The sequence below is a fragment of the Chlamydotis macqueenii genome, chromosome 11, assembly GCF_036417535.1.
Source record: "Chlamydotis macqueenii isolate bChlMac1 chromosome 11, bChlMac1.mat, whole genome shotgun sequence".
In the NCBI taxonomy this organism is placed as follows: domain Eukaryota; kingdom Metazoa; phylum Chordata; class Aves; order Otidiformes; family Otididae; genus Chlamydotis; species Chlamydotis macqueenii.
This window is the reverse complement of record NC_141566.1, coordinates 21,387,005-21,396,290: the sequence shown is the minus strand read 5'-3', so window position 1 is coordinate 21,396,290 and position 9,286 is coordinate 21,387,005. Positions and strand designations below refer to the sequence as shown.

The following is a 9,286-nucleotide window of genomic DNA, read 5'->3' as shown; positions in this document are numbered from 1 at the left end:
TGTCTCCAGGCCATGTTCAGTATGGCACAGGAATGGCGATGTTTTTAGTCAAGCTACCTCCCTTCTCTCGTGAAATACGGCCTAAGGGATTTTTAACAGCCAAAGAGACAGACAAGGCATCTCGGTTCATTTAATGTCTCCGAAGCGGCAGAAGAAGAAAAGGCTTCATGTATTAGACTGTCTGAAACCACCTTCTCCTTCATAGGGATGAAAGTCTGTGTCTGTCTCACTGGAATTTGACTTCACCGCTCCAGAAAGAAATCTGGTTTGAATCTGGTGCCTACACCATTGAACTCTTCCTCGCAGACAGCTGTAATTAAACAGAACTGAACACTAGGCAAATATTGCAAAAAGTAATTCTTCTAAGTGTAAACAAAATGCAGCATGTATTCCAGCATTCAAAGCATGTTCCTGTTGCTTTACAGATGCAATACCACTGTTATTTCCTTTCAAGATCATAGGTTTGATATTGCTGCCTTTCATGTTATAAGAATTTTGACTTTGACCTCAGTCAGAGAAAAAAAAAGTCTTTTATGTCAATTTAACCTCACTTTGTCTGGTAACAGAAAACACCTTTGCCTCATTTTACCAAGAAACGGGTGAAAAATTAATTTTCATACTTCCTAGCTTTAGCATGTTAGCAATAAGTTAAGCCATACTCTCATCAAAGTCCCTGAAAGACAGGTTTAAAAGCAGATTTAGTAAGCTTCCCGTAAGGCCGATGCAGTCTCTGTAGCCTACAACCTGGCAGTTTATAAATTATATTAATAATTTTTGGTATCTTAATCTAGTATAATTACTTTGTGCTTAAATAAATTGACCTTATTTTCCAATTACCCAACACCTTTACTTGAAAAAAAAATTAAACTGATCTGTGGGTGACTCCACCACTTCACCCTTAAAATGCTTTTGCATCAGCCTCTTAGTACTGGCCCAGTTTTCCTTCTTATTTTTGCCATATATTGGCTGCGGTTTAGGCCTGGAAATCCCAAGAGATCTAAATGAGTAATATCACTTATTCTTCTGAATTCCATAATATTGCTGAGTTTTCTTTCTACTAAAATACCCTGGGTTTAGTTTACTGGTATTTATTCTGAGATCATCTTTATCACCTCGACAGGCAAGAGATTATCCCCTTATCCTTAATTACCCATTTAATCCTTCTGGTGTTTGTAATGTTAAAGCAACACTGCTTAAAAATTTAACAAATATGCAGACTAGGTTGTCTTAGAGACCGGAGAAATGTGGCCAAAAAGAAGGATGAACTGGTGTGCCATAGCAGCTCTTCTTCTGTTACCTTTAAGCTTACAAGGAGAAGCGAACTGTGTTTCTTAAAAGTGATGTTAAACACCAACACCTCCCTTTTTCGTGGTGATGATGTAAGTAGCTCAGACAGTCTAAGAATATTAAGGAACAAGGTTTGTAAGGTGAGGTAGTATCTTTTATTGGAGCAGTCGTTGGTTCAGCAGATGAAGCACTGTTTTAAGCAATTCTGCATAGCACTGAAACTAATTTTTACTCTGGAGGCATTTTTAAACTATTCTAATGTACTTTTTTAAAAAATCAAACTTTAAAATGAATTCACATTTATTCTATCTCCTCCTCTTGTGTATGCCAGAATACTTCCTTACCTTTTGGGAACAATATGATACTATATTTGTCCTAGTTTTTAAAGTATTCTCAGACTTTGAAGTAGAAGGCACTGGGTACGTGCGTGATCTTCAGCGTGTGCATTATTCTAGTTCAAACAAAGCTGTGATCGGGAGGGCTGCAGCCTGGCAAGGCATGCAAGCGCACGCTTTACATTTCAATGGCCACTCACAGCTTAACGTTCAGTGTGTGTTTAAGTTTTTTATTAGAACTGAATCCACGTAGGTAGTTAAGCGCTGAAGTGCGTATTCCCTGAGCATGAGCTCGATGCTGTCCCTGCACAGGGCTGTCCCCTACGCGGAGTGTCGCACAGCCACAGAGCGTTGCACAGTGGAGCCCCAGCCCGGCACTGAGGTAGCACACGTAAAGAAACAATAATTAATACAAGTAATGAATAATATCTTTAAATACACACTATATCAATTGAAGTTTTTTTGAGTAGCATAACTGCTGAAAGAAGGACAGCAAAAGGTAAACAATAAGTACGTCACGTAGGACTATTAAAAATGAAAGAGAAACTACAAATTTTCTCCTTTACGAAAGGGGATCTTCTCAAAGTTCGACGTTTTATGTTTATCCAGATGTCTGAAGTTCTGCTTTTTGCCTCCAGTCCTTTTCCAACCCTCTTGTTAAGATTTCCTCCTTAGTCACCTCCTCAGCCCGTTTCCCTCACTCTCTAGCTCTGATCTTCACTCTCTTCATTCCTTCTCTAATCTCTGACCCTCGGACCTCTTTGGCGTTCCTACCTTCCTCTGGTTTCTACGGCTGTTGATAAGGCATCTGTCTGTATTTCAGCCTACGAAACTGTCGTGCTGGGGGCTGCCAGGATAAAGGTTTGTAAAGGAAAGATTTCCCCACTGAGTTGCGATGAATTTGGGCCCTTGACTGAGGAGCTCTGTTTCTGGACAGCAAACACTGTTTGCTCCACCGACTTCCCTTACTGCCTGGCGTGCAAAAAAAAAGATATATTATTCCCTTCTGCTGATTGCCTTGTTACAAAAATTAGTTAAATGGAAAATAGCCTATTGGCATTCAGGGGAAAATCCTGACTCCATTTTCTCCGTAGTGACAAACTGTGGAAGTGGTGAGCAGAAAAAGGAGCCTGAAGGAGGCAGGGACGAGGAGGTGATTACCCATTAAACAACAAAGTCAAGAGCACATCCTCTCATGACTGTGCTCAGGCTGGTGTTGAAGAGAACTGGCTGCCCACACAGCTGTTGCCTCACAGAACAGAATTCCACAAGAAATTCCAGTCCTCCAGAAAATCTGCCCAGCAAGCAGCATGCCCAGACCGATCAGCAACCCTGAACGATTAAAGGGCCGAATTCACCTCTGGTGTAACTGCAGTGAGGCAAGCAGAATTACACCAGGGATATATGAGGAGCCCAGAGCCTTGGCAGGTCTAAAAAAGCATTGCTAAACACTACTGTTAGAGGAAAACCGAGCTCTCAAAGCTCAGCCTGTCTTCTGCTGAACTGACCAAAACCACATTTTTGGATATAGATCAATGTTTACCTTGGCATTGAGGAGTGTCATCTTGGGTTCCCCCTTTTTCCTTTCAGGCACGCTTCCCCCCAAAACCACCCGTACGGATGGCATGCCCCGGCAGTTCTCCCTCGGGCAAGGTGGGCTGGCGGAGGCTCAGCGGGCTCCACGCGCGAGTTCACCCCGGGTGAGGACCCCCAGAGTGAGTAAGAGCCATGGGCTGAGCAGGGGCTGTCACCTGTCAGACACCCTAAATGGGAGAGTTCTGGGGTTAACCCCACCCCTCCAGCTTTGGCATTTTCTCTGCATCCTGATCTCTGCTTGCTAGCCAGAGTTGCGGGACGGCGTCTCAGCCAGCCGGCTGGAATGCAGCGCAGCAACGGCCGAGCCCGCACCCGCACCCACGACTCGGTAGGCATTGCTGCCATGGCCAGCCTCTTATCAACGGCTGCAAAACAGCCCGCTGTTAACCGTGCTTGTGACCGCAGCCGCAGTTTGAACTTAGGTTACCGGCCGGTGCGGACAAGGCTACATCTTGTCTGGCTACGCTGTCCCAAGCTGCGCGGGACTCGGCACGTGCTTGCCTACGGATGCAGTTAAGCCAGAGCTGTGCGTGCACTGCGGCTGCGTGAAGATGTTCCCAGATCAACAGAGCTGCGTTGGCAAAGATCCCTCATGTGCTGTCAAAACTCTACGTTGACCGGCGCAGCTTGTTTGACTTGTTCTGGGTGGGTTTGCTTTGCAGCGTGTCGCTCCGGCTGTGCGCACAGGGACATAATCAAAGTCCTACCTATGGAGACAGCGCTCCTGAACTATGTAAATGATTGCTGTGTAGGCACATCGTCAGTCTAATATCAATTAAAGCTTCCAAAAAAACCCCAGAGGAAACAAGAGCTTGGGTTTGGTCTGATTGTTTACAGCCCATGTATTGCACGCACACCGCTTGCGTATTCAGTAGCTGCATCTGTTAACAGAACTTTAGTAATGGATTTATCGCTGGACAGCATTCCAGCTGGAGGGTTTCTTATTTAGCAGGTGATGTAATTAGGCACCCAGTCTGAGCCCTGCGCTAAGAGGCTAGGGAAGGCTTTGGAGTGGGGGTGAAAAATCACAGGTGAATCTTCCAAGGGCTTTGGCAGAGATTTGTTAACCGTGCAGAGGTGAATCAGAGTTGGAACTGATAATACATAGTTAGTAAAAAGCTATAATACAATTATAGAGATGCTTTTCCTCCAAAGAACACCCTGCTTTCTGTCACTTTTCTATGTAAATAAGAATAAGTATATATTTTAGGTGTCATAGCAATGTAACTAATTTTTAAGAACTTTAAAGAACCAAATATTTTATTGTATCACCTTACCTACCGAACTTCGGTCCGTTAACACCCACAAAAATCACCCTTGTACTTGCCTTTGAGGAAGAACACATTACCAATTTTTGCAGCCGGTTGCACTGCCCTTTTGCTTTCTTTTACCTAACGAAATAATATGGATTTTCAAAAAAGAAACATTTATGGAAAGTGAACCTGCCTGCACCCTCGTCTCCTCCTACGGGCATTTTTTTAGCACACAGGTGTCCCTTTTCGTCTGTGTGAAGCCTATGCTGTCAAAAATAGAAATACCGCAGAACACCTGTCCCAACAGCAGCTCGGAGTGTAAATATTGTCAGTTAAAGAGATTTGTGGCTTTTTTTTTGCCTGCAGACTGTCAGAGAAGTGGTGCAAGGGGGTGCAGATAGTCTGTTAAGGAGCAGACAGGTGATAGCGGTATCCTGTGACGGTATTTATCTATGCGCCAAGGGTCTGACAGCTCCGAGAGGCAAAGCCTCAACGTCGTCGCCGTGTCCGCTGCCGGGTGAAGATGAAAGCTGGTTTTGTAAAACTCAGGCGGCCGAGCCCAGCTTGTGTTTCCTCTTCGCCATGCGGAGAGGAAGAAGCCTGTGATCGTATGCGCACAAACACACACACACGCCTGAGTTTCCTCTTTCCAGTGCGGAGAGGAAGAAGCACCATCCCAAACACGCGCTCTCGTACAGGCACTAGCACAAGCTGAGTTTAATGCGTATATGAAATATTATGTTGTCAAAACAGATCCTAACAAAATAGTTATTTTTTAAAATGTATTTTTGTGTAGTTTTGAGAAGATGGCTTTTGATTTTACGGGAAGGCAAGTCTGCTGTCTGCAGCATTTTTACAGGCTACAGGTTTTACTGCAGAGGTGTTTTCTGTTCAGGTGTCAGATACCACATCATGATAGGCAAAGTAACTTACAGTACTTTATTTTGCTGTTCCAAGAAATCTCTTCATACTGAGGAGACACCTGGTGATATTAGAAGTCTTTGATAGGACCCCATGTGATGTTATTTTTGAATGTGTTGGCTCTCCGGTAGACAGCACAGTGAATAGCATTTGTTTTGGAGGAATGGAATTAAGAAATCCCTAAGAAAATTGTAGTTTTCTTCTATTGCACTTTTCTATGAAGCCAACCACCCAGTACAGAAAAAAAAACCCCTATTTTTAAGGAAAGCAGTTCAGGATCTATTGAAAACTCACCAGGTTAATGTTAAAGACGTGCATTGGCCTGAATTTAAGATCACAGAAACATGGCAAGGTTTGTTGGAAGAGAATTCTGTTGTTTTCTAGTCCAGCCTCCCACTCAAAGTAGGACTATCGCCAACGTTACCTTGGGTTTTGTGTAGCTGAACCTTGAGAGACACTAAGGATGGAGACTCTCCAACCTGCCTGGGTAACCTGCTCCAGTACTACACGGTCTTCCTACTGATTATTTTTCCCTAATGTCCAATCTGTGTCTCCCGAGCCACCATCTGTGGCCACTGCACTCTAACTTCTGGCACTGCTGCCAGGAGTTTGGTTCTGACAGGATGAAGGGTTTCCGGGAATGTGATTCTTTTGTTCACATAAAAAAAAATCTCCATTCTTCTGCAATTTGGAAATCTCCTAAAATTTGAGTAGCTCTTTGTAAGTGTCAGTCGTTTCAGTGCTCGGAACCATTTCTTGGAGGTGGCAATGCAGTCGCCTTAAAGGAAGAGCCAAGCTGAGGTAGGAGTGTTTACTTCCTCTTCTGCAAGGATTGCATCACAGAGGAATACAGTTCTTGACAGTTATGGTGCAACGTTTCGCCTTTTGGTAACGCTTGAATAAGCTAGGAACCAAATTATGTCCCAGCTTGATGCAATGATAATCTCAAAATCCGTGTGTTGGGAATTCACATGGACCGTTTGCCCAAAGGGCTAAAGACTCCTCACAGACTCTTGGGATTTCTAATGTTTTCCAAAGAAATTAGAGCTGCTTCCACTGTTTGCAGCCTGCAGCTCTTGCTGCCGTGTGAAGTGGCGTCCACATGCCTGCCATGCTCAGCAGGAAAATTAGTTCTGTCTCAGCACTACTTGAGTTCCCCATGGTGCTGTCGGGAGAACGATGACCTTGTTTCTAGGTTATTTTCTTCTACTTCTTCCCAAGTGAATATTCCCATTAGTGAAGGACATGATCTTCCCTACCGTGTCCCCCTTACTCCATGTCGTGTGCTGGAGGCCTGGAGATGACGTCATCTCAGATCCAAATTTAACCCTGTCACAAGTGTGCGTCACTGCTTTCCTGAAAATTAGCCACTTTCCTTTGGCAGAGTTGGATGGTGTTTGCCGATACAAAAAGATGCCGCTGAAATTAATGACAGTATTAGAAATTATTCCACTTATATCCTGGGAATAATAAATACGCAGAATACAACAAATAGATCTGCCTTTGGAATTGCTTGCTGAGAGCATTGCTTCTGTTTCTTGGACGAGCTGCTTTTCCACCTTAATTAGAACCACGTCTGGTTCATTTCAAGACTTATTGAAAATTAATATTAACTGTGGCCGGTTTCTGTTCAATTAGTGTAGCAAGAGGATACGCTGCAGCCTGAGTCCTGCTTTCTGTCATGCAGAGGGTGGAAATGGTCGTTCCACTAAAGATGCAAGCAGAGATTGTTGTTGCGTAATGAAGTTACTCACCGTGTTTTAATCAGTCTGAACAGCAAGACAGGAGGGGCTGGGAGACTGCTGGGCACGGCAAGGAGCTGGGGAGGCGAGAAGAGCGAGCGGCACGGAGGGAATTGGTGCAGGGCAGTACGAGGGGAAGGGGGAAGAGGGAAGGAAGTGTTGCCGTAACATAAAATCCAGAGCTCTTTAGAAATGTTCTTCCCTTCAGATATCCACGAGGCAGCGTTGGACTGAGGGCACTTTCAGAGCCCTCATAGTGCTGAGGAAGCATCCTCAGCGTGCTCGAGCACATCACCGTCTCCCAGAGTCCCTGGCTTACTGAGGAAGCACTGACGTTTGCAACTGGAAAAGAGATAAAGGGAAAAAAGATCATTTACAATGCCTCAAAATGATGGCTTGGTATAGGTACAACTGACTCATTATTTACAACTGGGTTTTTTTGTGACAAGAACCTGGTACAAGAAACCACACGAAAGGGCGTTGGCTTTTTATCTAAAAAAAAGAGAAAGACTTCTCTGAGCTCCCGGGAGAGGGATTGCCCAACGCCTGGACCTGCCCTGCTGCCCGATCCTGCCTCCACTGTGCCAGCGTGCCCATTTGCTTCCCAGCCTCTCCCCTTACGGAGCAGCACAGTCCCCAAAAACCAGGCGGCACCGCCCTCTTACAGCGAGCTGCGCAAGCCCTGGGTGCCAGCAAAGAGCAGAGGGAGGGGGGTACTCATCGGCTTGTTATCTACTCAACGGCGTTGCCAATCTGCCTTCCTCTCACTGAATTTAGACTTCTGCTTGTCGCTCCCGAACATGAAAAAGCCCACAGAGAGCCCAGCCGGCCTTATCGGCCCCCTGCCTTCCGCTGAACTGAGCCGAATTCAATATTTGGCTCGTTCTCCCCTAACTCTTTTCCGTGCTGGCCCAAGTCCCTGCAGAGGTGGGGACCGCTGGAGCCATGCAACTATCGCTCTCAAGAGTGACACCCAAATACAGAAGAGTTTTTTTTTTTTCCCCATAAAACTCACTTTTGGAGGCATTTCTAGTCCTCAGTGCCCTCAGAGAAAAATCCAAACCTCACTTATTTTCCCAATTTTTCCACAATAACTTCAACTTGAAAAAAAGAAAATAACCCAGCAGAAAAGCGCTGTGCAAAACAAAAGGTTCAATGCCTCCAGGCTGAAGGGAAGCAAAATCAAGAGAGAAATGAAATTTATACACGTAGTCTTTATATTTTGGGGAAGTGCCTGACAGCAAAGGTCAGGGAGGAAGATGCTGCTGGGGTCGCTCTTAAATTCCGCTGCTGATGCCAAATGCTGGAACTCAGTAAAATATTTGCATTGGTAATTTTCTATTGCTCTTCAGAAATAACTGTGGGATATCCAAGTAAGGGATTTTGCAGAAGTAAAACTGAACCAGAAGGTAAATGAGACAAAACTCTCAAGCCTACTGCCTCCCAAATATCTTCCTTTTATCCCTCATTCCTGCCTCGGCTTCTCCACAACGTGCTCTTTCTTCTCCCCTCTCCTTCCCCCAGCCCCCTCCCTGACTCTCGCGTGGTATCGGGGTATGATTTCTTACTGAAGAAGAAAAGCCGCATTGTTCAACATCTTCCTCTACCCAGCGATGCCAGCCTGGCACCTGTTTTGGCAGAGGCTTCGTAGTTTCCTCGTATCTGACTAATAAGAGATGATGAAAAATATAATTCATTTTAAAAAAACACAGATAAGCATCTGAGAAAATGAAACATGCATCTTTAAATGTGGCTTACTGTTGTTAAATAACAAGCAAACCTGCAGCAAATGGTTTAATCTCCAGGCTCCCTCCTGTGGCCAAGTACAGCAGATTCGCTTGTTGTGAAATTAATATTTGCCCTTCCTTGATTTCCACGGGATTATCTGTGACAGCATAAATCCTGATTGTTATTATTATTATTATGCGTTATTTTTGATCAGTTAGCAGAAATTCTGATTGCAAGGCTGGTTTCTGAGTGGGAAGGTGTAACCAGGCGGTAACCCGCAGCCCGGCCAGGGTGGGCATCGCCTTGCTCGCACCCGGGGCCATTTGACCGCTCTCCCTGCTGTCACGCTGCTGCGTTATTTGGTCAAAACCCTGCCGTGCCCCGTCTGCGGGGAGCAGGAGCTGGGCAGCTCTGCCCTCGCCTG

The 9,286-nt window shown here is 45.0% G+C and overlaps 2 long non-coding RNA genes across 3 annotated transcripts; one reads left to right on the top strand and one right to left on the bottom strand.

Annotated features, from left to right (window-relative positions):
- The first annotated feature begins 1,471 nt into the window (after positions 1 to 1,471).
- On the top strand, positions 1,472 to 4,028 carry LOC147599422 (uncharacterized). 2 transcript variants are annotated; one of them, XR_015259724.1, is made up of 2 exons: positions 1,472 to 2,004; positions 3,213 to 4,028. It is a non-coding gene; the product is annotated as an uncharacterized LOC147599422 (long non-coding RNA). The 2 variants fall into 2 exon arrangements; XR_015259723.1 differs by having other exon boundaries at positions 1,472 to 2,121.
- A 2,022-nt stretch (positions 4,029 to 6,050) lies between these two features.
- Positions 6,051 to 9,267, bottom strand: LOC147599421 (uncharacterized). Its single transcript, XR_015259726.1, has 2 exons — positions 8,703 to 9,267; positions 6,051 to 7,476 (listed from the first exon to the last, which is right to left on the bottom strand). It is a non-coding gene; the product is annotated as an uncharacterized LOC147599421 (long non-coding RNA).
- Positions 9,268 to 9,286: the final 19 nt, after the last annotated feature.